Here is a 19,406-nt window from a genome sequence, read left to right as displayed (position 1 = left end):
CTATTTGCTAAACTGTGAAAATCGGCTATTACTACCATTATTATTAAAATTTGCTATTAATTATTAAAGTCGATTACTCCCTAATAGATGCCACCTGGTATTTACAGCAATGGTATGCTTTGCTATCTGCTTGCACTCGGGGCAACCAAATGTCATTTCCAGCAAGCCAGGCAAAGGTCGTAGAATGATTTCATCCAAGCTTCTGTTGAAAAATCTGAAAAAAAAAAACAATTCACTGTTCAGTGCATTGGTCTTCAGTTTTTCGGGACTAGTTCGACCAAGACAAAACACTGATGTGAGAAACTGTAGCGTAAATATATATATATATATATATATATATATATATATATATATATATATATATATATATATATATATATATATATATATATATATATATATATATATATATATACCTTTGGAAGTACCTTTGGAAATGTATTCAAGATATCCTCGTTCATCCTCAACCAGGGCGTCCGGCGTGTTTGTTAGTGAGCATCTTGACTGCAGGAATCATGGCACATACGAATAATCGCTCAGAGCATCATAGGGACGAATGTGTAAAGGTCATCTCTCGTTTTAAGGTGCGATGCTAAGTAAGGATAAACTGAGCCGGTCGTTGCGATAACAGCTTTCCATGGAAATATGCACATCATTTTTCTGAAACATCATTGTGTCCTCTGGCATAATACATCCATAATATCCTTCTTTTGAGCCATTTTCTGGACTGTGTAACTGCACGCCAGCTCTTTTGCTCAAAGATGCACGGCGGCTGCCGCTGGCCCGCCCGATTGCTAACTCTCATCGGTCGCATAGGTGGCGCCACATGTGCAAACAGTCATCGCAGGGTGCCTATAACGGAGAGGGCAGCAGCCACATGATAACATTCTTACGCTAGCTATATCACATCAAGTCTTGTAGATTTAAGGCCCCTTTAAGCTGAGCAGAAAGCAAATGCAGCGAAAATGAGGGACTCGTTGAGAGATAAGGGAGCCAACTGCCACTGGCGCAAAGAAAATGAGACGGCGTTTTTGTTTGTTTTTTTACTGATAAATTTGGAAGACTAACCTATAAAAATGCATGAATAAAAAGCATAAGTTTTAAAATAACTGCTTATTTAGCTCCAAATGTCTCTACCAATTAAACCAAAATGAGTTTTCATTGCTCTTCATTCTAGCGCTGACCTAGGTATAAAAGAGGGTGATCGTCTAATGCTTCCCTCTATGCGATGGGTAGATGCAGCAGTTATAACCTTGATATGAAAGATACCCCAGCGGACAAAAGTAAACGGAGCACGCTATTTGCTTCTAAAAGTTTTCACGCATTGCGTAAGTGAAACTGGCAGTCGTGGTATGTGCGAACCGGTAGTAGATGCCAGTGACCTTTTATTTGGACAAATATTGTTTTCTTATCTCCAGTGTAAAGGACGTGAGTTTACATTGAACGAAAAATCGTTCTCCGTTTACTTACGTCTCCACCTGTACTCTGCATTGGCAATTCAACACGTATGACTCAAGAGCTAAATATAATACTACAATGCAGCAGGGCATGCCGCACTTTTTTTTTTGTTTCACTGGGATAGATTTATTTGTCTCGGTATGCAAAAAAATTAAAAAATTGTTTTTGTCGTATAAAGGCAACGAATGTTGCCCTCAACAATGGCGGTCGAAATATAAATTCACTCTATTTGCAGCGGGATGACCTTCACTGGCGGCCACTAGAAGAAACAATAACGGCAAATATTTAAGCTGCGCCAGCTGCAGCCTCGCCCTTCGGGAAAGCCGGATAAATAGAAGGAATACACTCCATGTTCACTCGCGAAAACGAAAGGAGCCCCTCAAGGAAGTGTCGCAGGGAGAAACGAAAGGGATGAGGATACACGCAGCCACTGTTTTGGTACTCCTACTCCTGGATATTGCTTTCGCATGTAAGTGGACATCGGAGCAAAAACTGCCAAATTACAACCAAAATGTCTTATTCGCAGCAATGTTTATTCTCGCCGGCTCTAGAATAAATAGCTTGAATAAAAAAGTGCCACAACCGGCCGCAAGTATGAGATATACGCCCAATGTGAACATAATACTTAAGAACGAAGATACTACCTTATCAATGAGCTCGTTGAAAAGCGGGACATGACTTATAGCATGAAGAATTAAGCTAAAACTTGGAAGATTACTTCCTATAGCACAAGGTGAAGATCATGCAGAAAAAAATTACATACAGCTCTTCCCGGGCGTCCATACTAGGGGCGAGATAACAAAAAGCTCCTCTTAAAGCCAGCCAGTGTTAGAGCTTCAAACTCTGCTTCAGTGACAGCCTTAAAAAAAAAGTACTCCAACCGAAAGTGTTGCTTTCAGGCTCCTACATGCACTGGCCTAAATTTCTAAAGCGAGTAAAAAACTCCCCTTTTTGCCCCGTATAGTTTCGAGCTTATGAGGGGCAGTTAGCACCCATTGAAAAATTGAACAGAAACTTTTGAGAAACTTTCGCCAAAGGTTTATGAAAACCAAAAAGGACCAGGAACAGGAAGACCCACTGAAAACACATAAAACTCCATTGTGCCTGTCGTGCGCTTCGGCAATAACAAAACAAACCCCTCTTTGCATCAACGTTATGTCGTCCAGGGCCCGCATTCCGAGTTTACGTCATTATCGAAGTGTCGCTATCTCACATGACCTTGAGCCATCTGATTTGTCGAAACGCCGAAACTGGGTGTTGCCACTGCGGAACCGGAAGAGGTGGCAACATCATGTTCCGACGTTTCCACCAATCAGGTGACTCGAGTTCGGGGAGATAGCGACACTTACGATCACGACGCAAACTCGGAATACGGGCCCAAGTCGTTATTGTAGATGAAGATCAGTGTGTGCCATGTTAGATTCATATTAATGTGGCTATCCGCGCTGTGATCGCTTCAGCTACGGCGGGCGTCCTTTCAGTCTGCTAAGCATGTGACTGTCTCACTTGGAAGCGTTCAGTGCTCAGCGAGTCGTAAATGCTTAGACGTCTACGTTCTTTCTTGAGCGCACCACAGTCACCATCATCGTGCAATGTGGACAGCTTAACAAACACTTCTCTCATATCTCGCCAATTAGCCCAGTAATGCGCCAACTGTGATCATCTAATCTTTGCGGGCTTCCAAACTGTTGCGCCTACCTGAATCTGCGTGACTTTTTATTAAGTTGCTTTCTCTTCGAATCTGCTCCATCATTAGAATAGACCAGCAGTTATCGCGCCTTCGGATTAGATGTCTCGACAATCCCTTCTTCCGCTTCTTGACTTAACTAGGATACGAATGAGTCAAGTTCAGTAACGACAGCCCTCTTTGTGTTTGGACACGCTAAACCAGCTACAGCTTTACGTCCACATTAAACTTACTCCCAGAAAAACCAGCAAGAACTAGTTGGGTGAGTGTTGTAGAAACAGATCGACGTTTGTCAGTGCGTCATATATCAGCCATAACATACCGGGGTCTTTGATTTGACGCGAAATGGTGTCTTCAAAACATTTTTATTTCAAGGACATGGGGGGGGGGGGGGGGGGTTCACTAGAAGTTTTTTATGTTTTAGCCCATGCCTATTTAAACAACAAACTTATTTTTTTCCATATTTAAACCTATTCTTCGCCGTGGACCGAGGCGCCGTCCTTTGCAGAAATTACAAGTTTCCCCCTTTGGCCCTCCTCAGTCCACCATGGCCGTAAGATACTGACGCCCTGATTTATTGCAATTCATTCATTAAGCTTGTGAAAAGAACGGGATGTCGCAACCCGCAGCATTCACACCCACATTCAATTAGCACGGTCGCTTAAAAAGTCGAAAAAAAGGTAACCAGCTCTTGTTGTGTATTGGACTCAACTGGGCCCTTCATTTGGTAAAGAGCTCGATAGTACTCTTGTAATCTCAAAAACAGCCTTCGTAAGCTTTCGTCCCACGCACTTTCCTACCTGTACTGCACAGAAGGAATGAACAATATTATATATATATATATATATATATATATATATATATATATATATATATATATATATATATATATATATTAATTCATCTATTCGTTCATTTCTGTCTAGTTGTTCCAGGTCTGAGCTAGTGCTTGGAAAGATCCGCACTCTTAAATGTTAGCTTGGACCAAGTGACCTTCACTATTATCATCATCCGGAGCTTTAAAAGCACTGAACACCAAAAAATCTCGACAAATTCATCAGCATTCATTAGCCTCAAGTTTTGCCAAAACAAACGCTCGTAAGTTCAGTTTTTTCTGCCCCGCGAACGGTTGCAGACTGGAATTCTCTCCCTCTTGGTATATTTGAGTCGGATGTTTTTATGGAAATGCTGGGACGTCATTTTAAACAATTGTAGAGTGAACGGGATGCCTGTTTTTAATGTTCTGTGGTACAGTGTTCTAGAGTGCTCGCTTGTTATATCTCCATTTTTATGCAATGCTCCTCCTGCTTGGGTCAAATTGCAGGCCTGCAGTATGTCTAAATAAAATAAATAAAATAATTTCATTAGACGATCACTGCCTTTACTGAGTACAAACCGAACATTCCATTGCCCTTTGCTCTCCCGCAGTCTAGAACAAAATTAAGACGGAGAAACGAGAAAGCAGTCAGTTTCACTAGAGGGCACGTGGGTGTTTCTGGTAAAAAAGAAAAAAAAATATCCCTTTTCGAACATGTAGATGCGTCAGCATTTCTTTGTGCATTTTGCTTGAAAAACAATTTCACCCTAAGAAATGCTTGCAGTATTTTATTTTCTATAGCTTACATTTCGTAGCGCTTTGTGTTGCAACAAATATACGATCACCATTTCTTACCAACAAGCATATTTTATTCACTTAGAGCTACAATTTGCGACAACTTTCCTTTTTTTTTTTCTGTGCGCCGTCGCTTTGTTCAACTAGTACCTAGGGCTAGCATAAAAACCTTAATTATTCAGCAGTGCTGCAGAAGCCTACAATATTTTGTACCGCTGACAGACGAAGACATCGAGGATAGAAAGCAGCGATGAATGTGTACCATGTGTACCAAGGGAGGAGAAGTAGAAGAATGTGTGCACAAAGGCAGAGAGTAAGCAGAGACCTGAATGTTAAATCAAGCGGTCTGGGAAGCTCAAAGTTACTTCTTTTTACAGGCAGCTCTATCAAATGCCGGACCCAAAAAAAGCCTCGTATGATTCCTGGAGCAGGTGGAGATATAACAGTATAAGCGTGGGTTTGTATGAAGGGTATTGGGATCACAAGACAAGCGGCCGAACAGTCCGTATTAGCCAAGCCGACCACCGAGCACATATGCAGCGATAGCAGTGCTGGCGAAGAGAAAAGAATATTCGCGATATTTTTCCTTGCCGCACTTATATATATTATGATTGATTCTTGAAATGCGAAAGAATGCTAACTACACTGCTACTTTGATTCATATGTGATTCTCATGCAATCAAGAATTCAATTTACCTCACAGGGCACCAGCCCCCTTGTCACGCTGGTGAAGTTGAGAGGTTTGGTCTTCATGCCAACTGCTTGGAAAAGAGTTGCGCCACTCCTCGAAGACAACTGACACATTGTCGTAGACGTGGCTCGTTTTCTGGCTGCTTCTGCATGAAGCACCTTTACCGTAGAGGAGGACGGAGAGGCCCATGTGTTCACCTGAGGAAATGCTTCAAGCGGCCAAACAAGCACCGCCACCGAGAATGATTTCCTCTGTTATTCAGTCGAAGGGAATAAACGAAAACTTTTTAATTGTTGATGATTTCGGCTTCAAACATTCTTGCAATAACAATAACCACGCGTTAAGCACGAATCTGCAGAAATGCGTGGTGTTTTCAAAGTGACGCATGCCTTCTTCAATTCAGTGTTTATTTTACAGTTTTTGCTGGAAGGCTTCCTGGATAAAAGCTGCTAGAGAAGCTTGAATATGGGTCCAGTAAATCGCTAGAAGGCATGGCGTATGCACTAATCGTGACAGCAGAATGCAGCCATTAATATATACAAACATTATGAAACTTTTAATATGCACTGAATAAGAAACGTAAGAAACAGGAGTAAAAATCACTTTTCACGAAAAAGTAACAAAGCTGAGAACGTAAACAAAATAAAAGAGAAGATTGCAAATCACGTAAACGAAAAAGAGTACACTAATGTCCGTACGCTACGTCAACGCGACTAAGACGTGAAGAAAAGTTGAAAAGACAGGGCGAACAGCACGCGCTATTGCGAGAAAAAAGAGCCGCGACTTCAGACTGGACAAAGGGCAAGAAGTGGACAGTTCTTGCCCTTTGTCCAGTTTGAAGTCGTAGTTCTTTTTCTCACAACAATGTTGTACCAACTGGTGCAAAACTTCTTGTAAAAAGCGCTGTGTTAGTCCTGTCTTTTTAGCGTTTCTTTATGTGTTAGTAGTGTTGAAGAAGCGCGATTATACCCACCTGGCTCCTATTCTAGCTCTGGTCGAAGAACAGCACAGCTCTTCGCACAAAACTGACGCCATATGCCCAGAAACAATAAATAGAAAGAGAAACTAAGACGACACATTAACATCTCTTTTTGGGCTAGTTGGTGCGCACCTAAATAAAAATGCACCGAACCATGCAAACTATACAAGACAACTCATATTCAGACATAATTTTATAGAAAAGCACTGCAACGTTGCTTTTTTTTTTTTTTTTTTTACTATAGCCAGCATTGTTCTTAAACGTATTAAAATTACTAGGAAGGTTGTGAAGCAAGAGTGTAGTTTGTAGTTATGAAAAACTGCCCATATATCCTGAATCATTGAGTTCACCGAAGCGTGGCTCACTTGACAATATTAATAAATAATTTCTGACATTGGTGGCAGAAAAATGCATTCCTTGCAAAAGGCAGAATTCACAAGCTGCAGATATTTATTCCATGCCCACTATGTAGAATCGTCCGGTATACTCATTGTATATGCATGAGCGATGGAGAGGCTGTAAAACATTACTGAATCTTAGCTCGGCTAAGCCCAGTTATGCATGCGAAGGCTTTGTTATGCTTAATTAGGTTGCGTTGCACAGCCAGGTTAGACTCATACAGATGACCTTTTTTACTGAGCGGAAGCTCGAATAATCATGGTCAGACAAATTTTTCTGTGGTTTGACTCCTGACACGCTGATCACGATCATCCGGCTGACGTTGCTGTTCATACCAAGCATAACAAAGCTTTCACTGCGTAACCGCGCTTAGCCGAGCTAAGATGCAGCCATATATTTTAAGAGGCATCACATCTGCTCAAGAAACAAGCAAATAAAAATTAAAATATGAAGGTAGTACAAGAAAACGTTTCCAAAGCCTATTACCCAGCTTGGTAACGCAAGAATATTTAAAAATAACATGTCCTTGTCATACGCCTCCTCCTAAATGTCGCGTGATGTGATGCTCGCTAACCAGTTACCCATAGTTTACTGTGGCCTTCGTTCGACTTTTCGACCACGTTTTACCATAAAAGGAAAATAGAAGAAACAGATTGGGATGACATTGGGGAAGTACTCTCAGGTAATAATACCAGCTTACTAATATCTCTCAGAAGAGTAAACTTGTTATTTCAGTGAACTGTTGGGACATTTCCTGAAAATAGTGCGTTTAGAATAGAAAAATAAATACTTTCAAATAACTCTCGGCCGCGGTGAACACAGTATGCGACTAAGCTCTTCAAAATACCCCCCTATTAACAAAAATGTGCTAAATATTCTTTAAACTATTACAGTTGTCTGGTTAGTCTTAATGATGAACTCGAAGCCGTGACCGAAGATGTCATATCAGTTTTTGAAAAAGGAAAAAAACTAATTTTTTTAAAGCCCTACACAAAATGACAAAATCCGACGCTTTCTTTTTTTTTTTTTTCTGGAACAGAAACTGAGCACGAAAGGCATGTAGCAAGATCGCAAAAAGCGCGACGCCCGGGAAAGACGTGTGCAGTGGCTACGGCGCTCAGTTCAAACTGCGACAGGTATTGGCCACGTCATATACATTATTCTATATCGCAGCTTGGCGTAAGGGAATGGCCAGTCATTTCCAACACTTCTGTCGTTATTTTTGACAGCAACGGAGCAAAGTAAAGTGAATGACACACCGCAGTGCTGCAGTTAGTTCAAATTTGGATCTTTCCTGATGCTGACCGTGTTTTCGTTCCCATTATTGTCTTGTCGATGTGATAAACAAACAATGTATTACAATAGTCTTCGAGAGGCAAATATTATAACTAGATTTAAGAGCACGAGACTATCGATGGGTTTTACGCGATGCACACTCAATCGAAAAAACACTTCCTCACTAAACCACGTGCTCGCACTGGAACTGCACAGAGAGGAGCAGTTCAGTCGCACCCCCGCCGGGGTGGCGCAGTGGTTATGGCACTTCACTACTCTTCCCAAGGATGCGGGATCGAATCCGGGCCTCGACGGCCGCCCGAGTCCGCCCGGCCACCTGGCAAGGGGAGGCACCTTCCCCCGTCAATATTTGCTTGAAATAGAAACTGCTCTATAGCTGATCACGCGGCCGTAGCGTGGTCTCGCGGAAAAAGAAGAATATAATAAATTACGAGTTATGATATAACGTATTCAGTGCATATCTTGTACATCATAAAAGGCTTTTAAATACCTTAAACGGCTTATAAAAACGTCCTGAAAAAAAAAAAAAACAATATATAGACGCCACTTGAAACTGCTTTGGTGCAGTAAGGCGAGATACAGCTCTTTATTACTTGAATTTTATTTTCATATTTTTGTTTGTTATTTTTGTATATATTCATATAACCCATTTCTTTATTTTCATTTTTCGTTTACCTTTCCATTTTAATATTTAGTGTTATTTTTTTTACTTCCTACATTGTTGTCTGTTATACTTTTTATTCCTTTTGGTTATTGATTAACCATTATTTAGACACTTTAGCCAATTTAGCCTATGTTTACCTGCTATGTGGCTACAGTTGGACTGACTATGGGTCTTTCTCGTTTATCATATTCTGGATTGTATTCGGGCTATGCCATATTAGCTATTCATTATGCAATGTCATTGCGCCATAGCAGCCAAGTAATCATTTCTGTATCTTGTCTTTTTTGGCTTGTATGTGGATTTTGTAGAATTGGCTTTGGATATATCTTATGGGCACTAATTCCGCGGACAGTCATTTTTTGTGCACGCCATTGATTAGCCGAGAAAGCTTTCCCACTTAAATATTTCTTCTGCAACTTACTTGCACAAGTAATGCGCTCTGCGGAACGATAAATGGAAACAACGCACCAAAGGTGTAATCACGTGCGGCGTTCATTGTCGGCAGCCAACAAAGCCTAAAGAACAACGTCCAAGTGGCGATAACCCCATAGTGACTGCAGTTAAGCCAAACAAACTGCGAGGCGTTCTGGGGGTTAAATTTATTTCTTGATAACAGTAGATAATTCACCTGAAGGCGTTGGCAGACGTCCGGCAGATACCGAGTTTTGCTAAAATCGGGACACCTTGCATAACGACTCATCTCTTTAAACCGCTAGCTATGTAGCTCCAAATGTCACCACCAGTTAGTTTTCACTGCTCTTCGTCCCAACAGGGGCCTGGCGTACGGCAGACGCTGATCGTCCATTGTTTCGCCACAATGCGACGACAGAATGCAACAATAATAACGGGTGATATGGATGATACACTGCAACTGCAATCCAGCACGTGCGATTCGGAAGCTAAATATAATTCAGTGTGGCAGGCCACACAGAATCTGTTTGTTTTACGGCAGTGGGTTTATTTGTCTCGTTTTGCGAAAACTTCGAAATTGTTTTTGTTGTGTCAAGCCAACGAATATTGCGGAACGGGCTTCGGATGCCTGCAACAATGGATACAGAAAAGTTATTCCGTCATGTTTGTAGTGCGGTGTCCTTCAGTCCCGGTGAATGAAAATAAAAACAAAACAAAAAGGCAAACATCAGAGCGGTTGCAGTAGCGGCATCGCCTGTTGAACGAAGCCTGGTGGATATGAAGTATGCACTCCATGTTCAGTCGCGAAGGTAGGTCCGACCCCTAACGGAGGTACCGCAAGAAGAAACGAAAGGATGAGGATAATCATAGCCACAATTCTGGCCCTCATACTCCTGGATATCGCTTTCGCATGTAAGTGGACATTGGATCGGAAACTGTTGATGTGCTGGTTGTAAAAGTTTCATCGGAAGCGATTTTGTTCTGTGTGCTGGTGCTCGGACTGTATAGCTCAAAGAGAACGTGACACCCTCTGATGCATGAATTTGATGCTTCCCAAAGGAGCATAATTCTTTAGAAGAAATAAATATTAAATTATCAGAGACCTCACAAAGATCGAAAACTGGCTTACATCACGTAGAAGGAAGCTAAAATTTAGACGCTGTCTTCCATCAACGCAAGTTCATGAACGCACAGCAAAACATAGTGCTTCCGGAGCGTACATGCAGGCCGCGAAATGATAAAAGGCTTCCGTTTAGGCCGGATTTTCATATTCAGAGTCCTAATTCTAAATTAAAGGCGCCAAAACAACACGCACACGCACACTGAAAAAAAAAGAACGGGACAGAACGCCTTGCAGTCTGACAGTGCGGGGACTAAAGTCCTCGCACTGTCAGACTTCATAAAATATCCTGAAACCAACTGTGTCCCTCCTGAACTCCTATACGAACCCCTTCACTTCCAAATTTCTGGATGAAGCGAAAGGGTCTTGTCTGTGCCGAGATTTTCAGCTTCACAGGCGCAGTTACCGCATACTGAAATTATGAAAAGTAAACCTTGTGGACATATATTCCGAATACCTTTGATGAAGGTATGAAGGTGAGCAAAGAGAATAAATCTGCACCGATGATTATGATACTTAATAATGCTAAAGTTGAGCTGAATTCTCTATGCGTTTAGACTGTGTTAATTTGAGACACACAATTTAAGAGCGCCATGCATATGCAGTTTAAAGCATACTTAATTATCCGCGCATACCCTTTTTTCAAGTTGAACAGTTTCCTACTCCTTAATTTTGGCGAAGGAAGCCTTATACTATGAGAAATGGAAAGAGATGCATTCTGCTTGCTGCAAGAATTGCTGATTTTGAAAGAGGAGGTATATACAAAATTGTTCATGGTCGTCGAAGCAGTTGGAGCAGTTGTGAGAGAGGGAAACGAAATTTTTCACCCATATCCGGTGTAGCGTATTTTTGTCTTTACATGTAGATTTCAGGCCTCCAAAATTTTAATAGGTCTCGATGCATGTAATGGTTAATTCGTGACGCAGGAAACGTACAGGGTTGCTTGTGAGCGCGGTATACGAGAACTGAATAAGTACTACGAGAAAGCCAGCGTCCAATCTGCTGCATATTCGTCGGTAATACCAAAGAGTTTGATAGATACTGTAGGCAGACCCCTATGCAGAAACGTGGCCACCCCTATCGTTCTCGTGTGGCATATGCAAGAGCGACAGCAGTAACGGTATAGTAGTGTAAGATCACGTGAGGCTCCATAACGCGAGAGTGTTTAGGGGTCCCTCTGGATCCATAGCTGCCATGTGTCATACCTAGTGTCCAAGGCGTCTGCGTTCCGGATTAGCATGACGGGTGCTGGACTCTGCGCGAAATCTTGTGCCCAATGATTGTCAGTGCCATTTGTAATAGGGTGGGCGTCTGGCTCCTCTCATTACGAAGAATGCATTGCCAACGCCGCTCAAGTTACGAACGGTTGCCTACGAGCTGCGCCCTAAAGCAATGGGAGCAAGAAAATTCTTCCAAACTCAACCTTCGGGAGGACGCTACTAAAATTAGTGATTGGTTTGCCTCAAACGTAGTACAAATAAATAGCCCCAAATCCAGACTTATCTGTTTTCGTAACCCGCACAAAGATGTTGTAGGTTCCATATATTTACACCCCTCATATTGCTCTTTGTGTTCTTGTCAACCTAAAGATAGCGTCCCACAGGTTAAGTATCTTGGTGTACACATAGACAATGATCTGACATGAAATACTCAGTTGACCCACATTTATAAGAAACTTAGAAGTGTTACACGTTTGTTTAATTTGAAAATTATGATGCCTTTTTTCGTCAGAAAAATAATCGCCCAGGCTCTGGGGTATAGTGTTATATGTTGTTTTTTTAACTGCTCTTTCATATGTAAATGTCGAGTTAAAAGGACTTTGAAAAACATCACTACAAGCGTTTTCCACATGCCACAAGAAAATTTGCCCAGCAGTGTCTTTAGAGGGTCAAATTCTAAAGTTAAAGCTCAGCTACTTTGGTCATCTGATGAGAAGAGAGGAGTCGCTGGAGAAAGATTTGATGTTGGGAAAGGTTGAGGGTCGCCGGAGAAGGGGTAGGCAGCGAACGCGATGGTTAGATGGCATTCTCGAGGCATTGCAGATGAAACTATGTGATGTTAAGAAGATAGTGAGAGACCGGAAAGCGTGGCGTGACATGGTCCATAGGGTCACGAAGAGTCGGACACGACTGAACGCCTGAACTGAACTGAACTGTCTTTAGAACAGCCAGTTTGCCTTCTTTTGACAATCTTTTTAAACAAATTGTAGTACTAAAATATTTTTGGAGCAGTGTATACAGGCACACAAATACGAAACCACTACCGTTGAGACATGTTCCTCGTTATCTTAAACCGAGACTGCGCACTCACTACGGTAAAGCAACGAGACACTATTATGTTCAGCTATCTTCAACGAACTACCGGACGATGTATTTTCTTTGAACAGCCGCAAAATACTGAGAATTGCTGTTCAAGCATTAGAGAACCTATAATATGTACTGATGTTATCAGCGCATTTTTCATAGTGTGTTGTGCCAAATGTTTCTTTTTTTTTTTTCCTTGTTCTTTTTTTTTTTTTTTGCCTCTGATGGAGCTCTGATATAGCGCGAAGATTGCCGCGGCTGCCGGTTGTCGCCGCACAAGCCCTCTTGTGGTTTCGGTTCTTCCGTTTCTTTATGTTGTTTTGAATGTAAAGCGAAACGCCATGGGTTTCACAATTGGGCAGGTGAGTTTCGCCGCTTGCGTTCTCTTTGCAAACGCCTATACAAGCGGGACTACGACTCCTATTTGAGTCTTTAGAGAGGAGTGCCTCAAATCGTCCTAGTCAGTTCTGGCGTCACGTTCGCAAGCGTTCCATTAAATCAGATTTGACCCGCCGGGGTGGCGCAGTGGTTAGGGCGCTCGACTACTGTTCCCAAGGACGCGGGATCGAATCCCGGCCTCGGCGGCCGCTTTTCGATGGAGGCGAAAAGCAATGCGCCCGTGTGCTGTGCGATGTCAGTGCACGTTAAAGAACCCCAGGTAGTCGAAATTTCCGGAGTCCTCCACTACGGCGTCTCTCATAGCCTGAGTCGCTTTGGGACGTTAAACCCAACCAACCAAACCAAACCAAACCAAATCCTCAGGAGTCCGAAATTCGGGATGTTGCCGACAGTTTTGCCCAACATTTTTCCTCCGTTTTCTAGACGGGTAAACAGGGGGGGGGGGGGGGGGGGGGAGAAGAAGGTCTGCTCTACAGAAATAAAACACTTCCTCTCTGTTCCAGAGTTTATGACACCTAAAAAGATACTAACGTCCCTACTTTGTAATAACGCACCGATTACAAGCGTGACGAATGTACTGTCGGCAAACAGGGTTTTAATATTCGCTTTCAGAAATCAGACTTGCTTGAAGACTATCTAACGATCGAGATTAGAAGGGCGCTTATTAAACTCACCAAGACGGCGCATTTGGCAAAGCCCTCACTAGAACCCTCGTTTGTAAACTCGAAAGCTGCCCTGTTAAGTTTTCATGTGGGTTCCTGTAATGCACAAAGAAGAAGAAACAATCATTCATTCATATGATTTGTCCTCCTCTGCACTAGATCGGATGTAAGGCTTCAAAGAAGGCACAACAAGAATGCGCATTGAATGTTTTCCATTACGTCTTGGACACACATCACTAAGTCTACATAACGAAAATTATGCTGATAGTGGCATTCTAGCAATACAATGTGAAATGAAGACCGACAAAGGGAAACAAAAATCAGCCAGTGTTTCTTAAAACACAAATTTTAAATTGCGTTGCGAAGATGATTTTCTTAAGTGAGTTCACGCGTGTTCGGTTCCTGAAATGAAAACAAAAAAGGCTATTGGCATTTATATGTGCTTCTCCCTTGATATTGCTTTAATCATTTCCTTACAATTTGTTGCCGACACTGCTGCAATAGTTGCTTTCTTGTTTCTCTTTTATTTCTTTATTCCTTAGCCGCTTTGCGTCCTAAGTTACAGCCCAGCTTTGTCAAGGAATAAACTTCTTTTCTGAGTCATCATTCGGAACATTTTCAATGTGCCTTGCAAGGCGGTGTTACTTTAAAGATACGCTGAAGAGAAAATGAAGTTGGTACGTTCGATAGATGCTAATCACAAATATACCACTCTTACTGAACAAAAAGGCTTTATAAAGTATAAAAGATTCAGAACAGATTTACAGGCATCGCCAGGCCGCCACAGCTAGTACAAGTGCCGTGACGCATAAAAGTCTAGGCGGCGGATAAATGTTTGTAACGGTTGCATATGCCTAGAATGGGAAATAACTTTGCTACAAAACTGCGTGCGCACTTTTATACACGCAAAGAAGGCTGCAAAGAGACAGCCCAATCTTGTAAAGCAAATAAAGCCTGCGCTTGGCGGTTCCACATGCGGTGAGGTTCGTTTCGGTATGTTCCGATTTAAATGTCTGGCAAGTATGCACTTTTCATTTCCACTTGGCTTCGTTTTCGACGCACGTCTATTTACAAACGCGATGCAGCACGGGAAGTGTAAGATCTTCTCAAAGATGAGGCCTCGGAAGGGGCTTACTTGATGAAAAATCTGGTATGAAATTTATATAGGAAGGGTTTAGGATAAACCAGCGCGAAAAAGGGTGGAGCTGTCGTACAGGCGGACGATGTGTTACTCGCCATCCTTGGCTGATGGGAGGGAAAGAAAGGCTGGTGTAAAATACCACGCATACTTATTTAAAAAAAAAATAAAAGAATTCGGGTACAGTTAAGCTTCGCCTTTAGGGTCCGACGAGAGAGCGTTCGGCTTCTGTCCGGGGCTTGTCTCGCGGATCTTCGTTCCCCTACATGTATTTGGAACTCACCTAAATCATTAATCCATAAGTTGTGTTCGCATTATTTCACACACACTCTAGTAGCATATACAGTCGTAAGCTATCGTATTTTGTGAGAGACCATCCGACATAGCTGTAAAGTCTCGTTAAACCAGCTCCTACGAACGTGCTTGCGTAGCCTATTGGGGTAGAATGCTTTTACTCAGAATGCAAGACTCCTAGATGGTTTCACTCCCCACACCCTCCCAGCTGAAGTGATAAAACCGAGTTGCCAGCTCCTGCTAAATTAGACGTGTCACATTGCGTGTCGTTTCACCACCCGACGCCCAACCACTGGCCCACCTTATCAGTTACCAGCTATTACCTATACCACAGCCATATGCCCGTACGTTTTCGCTCGCAAAGCGAAGCGACGGCTCCTTCCAGCCGTATCAGCTTTGATTTGGGCGGCAGCCAGAGCGCACTTTTTGCCGTGCGTGCCTAGTTACAGAATCTGCGTTTACGTCAAGACCTGAGTCATCTTCCCCCTACGGCTTATAAGTAGAAAACTCATATGCGTCGAAATAAAAACTATACTCAGCTTCGAAACTAGCAGCAACAAAGGTGTTTTTGTTGCCGTGAGAATCACAACAATTTCACGAAATACCATACTATCGAAATTTGCCAACATAAAAATTCTGATTGAGCTGTGGTCGATGTTCCTTTAACTAGCATGTGTACTAACTGGAATATGTATTTCTAGCATAGCACGCCATATCATTTCAGCAGTATTACTGCCGACGACAGTTAGGAAGTGGGGACTGGTCGAAGTGCGGGGGAATGAGTATAAGTGAACCAGAAAAGCGTACAGATCACATAGATGCAAATTTTCAATTACTTATTGCTAAATAAAGTTCTGTGGACAGGGCAGGAGTATTTCTCGCCTTTACAGCTCGCTCTAGAAAATGTCATGCTAACAACTGCCCTTTATTAGTCATAATGTTTGCTGATGTGACACATTTATTCTCTTTTGTTTTCTCCTACTTCATTTTGCTGCTTCGCTTCAGAGACTCTTAACTTAACTGTTCCTTTAGTTGATTCTGATGGCTGAACTGATTAAGAAGTTTTATTACCTCGCAGGGCATCGTCCTCCATGTTTCCGTAGCGAAACCAGGAGGCATCGTCAGCATGCCCGCTGCTTGGAAAAGACTTGTAATAATCCTCGAATACGGTTGACGCATTGTCTTCATCGTGGCCCGTTTTCTGGCTGTTTCTGCAAGGTTGGCCTCTATCGTAAAGGAGGGCCGAGTGGTCCATATGTTCCCCGGGGGCATTGCCATTCGTACGGTTAAGTAGGCCACAAAGATGTGATGCCATCCGTTATTTAATAAAAAAGCACAGACGCAAAATCTTGGTGAGTCGGTGTCATTGCCTGGAAACATCCTGTAAGCGTGGTCATCATGCGAATCAAGAAAACGCAGCGCATACAATTGCAAGACGCTTATCAGTTTCAATAGTCCAAATGACAGCACGCGGTTTTCTCACAGCGTTGATTTCGGCAGTGATCGCATGGCGTTTGAAATGTCTGGCCTCCACTTCCACTAACAGCCGCCATTCCGTGGTGGCCGGCGGCAGTTCAGGTTCCGCGTCACCGATTGTGAACAGATGGACACAGACGTTCGTGCTCGGGTGCCACGCCCGCCAGTGTTACTTTCTGCGCGCACATATATATCGAAGCTGATCGCCTGAATATTGAACATTTCAGAAGTTAAAACATTATTAAACAATGCTTTACTGAATATTTCAATTATACCGTACTTGGTGGCACCTCTGTGCGCTGAGGACTCAATTGTATTCTTCCTTAATTTTGAAAACTTTTAAAAATAAACGTCCCCAAAATATATTTTTGCGTACTGCAAAAAAGAACGTTCTTGGTAAGTGTGTTTAGTTCGTGGCCAAGAATATATATAAATGAAGGTTAATGAGGGTGAAGCCAACAGTCGACGACGCCAAGGAAAGCATTGGGGATTGTACTCGGCGGCCGCTTTTCGGTGGGGGCGAAAAGCAAGGCGCCCGTGTGCTGTGCGATGTCAGTGCACGTTAAAGAACCCCAGGTGGTCGAAATTTCTGTAGTCCTCCACTACGGCGTCTCTCATAGCCTGAGTCGCTTTGGGACGTTAAACCCCACAAACCAAACCAAACCAAACTTTGTATTTTTTTTATTTCAACTTCGGTAATCTCATAAATTAGTAATGTAATCTGTTTAAGGGAAACATAAATAAACACACAGTAGAAGGAAGAACTACGTGCCAATGGTGGGAACCGAACCCACGACCTCCGAATATCGCGTCCGGTGCTCTTCCAACTGAGCTACATCGGCCGCTGTACCCCCTGCTACTTTCTTGGGTATTAATGTTGTCTGTATACGAACCTTGAGCGTGTTCACCAGCGCCACCCTCAACTGTAGCGGTGGACGTGGAACGTCCACCGCTATGGTTGGGTGTGGCGCTGTTGAACACCCAAGTAGCATTTCAGGGGTCTTGCCGTGCACGTTAAGGTTTTGCAAAATTTTAAAATAAGTTAAATTGGTTCACAGGAAGGGAAAGGCGCAGTAACTGTCACACTTGCTCTGTGGACACCCGAACCGCGCCGTAAGGGAAGGGAGGAAGGTGGGAATGAAAGTGGAAAGAGAGAAAGAGGAGCCGTAGTGGAGGGCTACGGAGTAATTTCGACCACCTGGGGATCTTTAACGTGCGCTTAATTAATTAATTAAATTGGTTCACAAGAAGGGAAAGGCGCAGTAGCTGTCACACTTGCACTGTGGACACCCGAACCGCGCCGTAAGGGAAGGGCGGAAGGAGGGAATGAAAGTGGATAGAGAGAAAGGGGAGCCGTAGTGGAGGGCTACGGAGTAATTTCGACCACCTGGGGATCTTTAACGTGCGCTGACATCGCACAGCACACGACGCCTCTTCGTTTCGCCTCCATCGAAACGCAGCCGCCGTGGTCGGGTTCGAACCCGGGAACTCCGGCACAGTAGTCGGGCGTCTTACCACTGCACCACCCCGGCGGGGCTAACGTGCGCTTGCAAAATTTGGTTTTGGGCATGTGTATCGTTTTGTGCCTTTGCAAAATTTGGTTTTGGGCATGTGTATCGTTTTGTGCCTTGTTCTGAATCTTGCTTACTATTTTTAGACACGCGCGTTCTTGCCCTCGCTTCACCGTATCTGATGCTTTGTCGTATTTAGTTTGATTCTTTAGGATTCCCGTTTATATTTATGTAGTCACGTGGCCTGATAGGGCACTTCATAGATACCGTTCACCTCATCCTCTAAATAAAGTTGTTAGTTTAGCGCTTCGGCGTGTCGTCCTACTTGTTCTTGTGCCTCGTCTTTGTACGCGTAGTCCCGCAGATATGAAATCAAACCAGCTATCCCACAACAAGTATTGCCCGTTTTAATTCCTTTCGAGCTTAACTGAAGTCGTGAAAGAGAGAAAGAAGCTGGGCGCGAAGTATAAGTCCAACTTTGCCGTCGAGATGTGGCAGGAAAATGTCGAGTCGAGCTCAAAGGCATATTTCGCCACCCATTACAGGATTGTTCGGTGTTTCCTAATGTTTGAATGTGAACTACAGCGGGAAGGATGTTTGTCACCCTCTAAGAAGATTCAAACTTCAAACATGTCGCCGTCAGCGCTCCACCACGCGGTGTTGAAGAAACCCGAGTGAATTGAAAGATTCTGGCTACATAAAAACCACGTGGAAACAGAAAACCAAAGAGTCTGATTGTCAATGACAAATGAAAGAACAAGGCGATGAAACTCGGGGCATCAAATCGAAAATATCTCATTCAAAGACAACGAATATTGCTACTACTCCCCTTGCCCCGTGAATAGGCATTCATGCCAGCCTGATGTCCTTCATGCAGAAGCGTCAAGACTCCTGGCCTCATTGCTGCAGGGATCAAGATGCGACTGTCTTTGAGGAGGAGACCATCACAAGCAGAAAGTTCATCCTTCACTGATTCATACTTTGACACGTGAATATGTATCTTTGACACCTTTTACCAGCCATGCTGGTAGAAAAAGATGAGCGTGGTGCATTCTCTATCACAACTTTGGGCATTCCTGATATCCTGCATGTTCACAGGAAGCACATCTAATGCAGAAGCCACGATTTCGGTAGCAAAAAGTTCCACTGTATCTACTGGATGCACTTTGGATGGGATGCGAGACAATGCATCCGCTGTAGCCAACAATTTTCCGGGCACGTACATGATCTGAAACTGGTAAGGTCTCAAGCCTGAGTCTTTGCACTCTCAGAGGAAGCACGTCAAGTTCCATTTTGCCAAACAATG

General features: G+C 43.1%; 1 protein-coding gene across 2 annotated transcripts in view; it reads right to left on the bottom strand.

Annotated features, from left to right (window-relative positions):
• LOC146172732 (uncharacterized) overlaps window positions 1-19,406 on the bottom strand; it is a 309,284-nt gene that overhangs the window by 67,140 nt on the left and 222,738 nt on the right. The window lies entirely within an intron of this gene.

This window comes from Amblyomma maculatum, chromosome 11 (genome assembly GCF_055883805.1).
Source record: "Amblyomma maculatum isolate TAMU_Amacu chromosome 11, ASM5588380v1, whole genome shotgun sequence".
Classification (NCBI taxonomy): domain Eukaryota; kingdom Metazoa; phylum Arthropoda; class Arachnida; order Ixodida; family Ixodidae; genus Amblyomma; species Amblyomma maculatum.
This window is presented reverse-complemented; position numbering and strand designations above follow the sequence as displayed.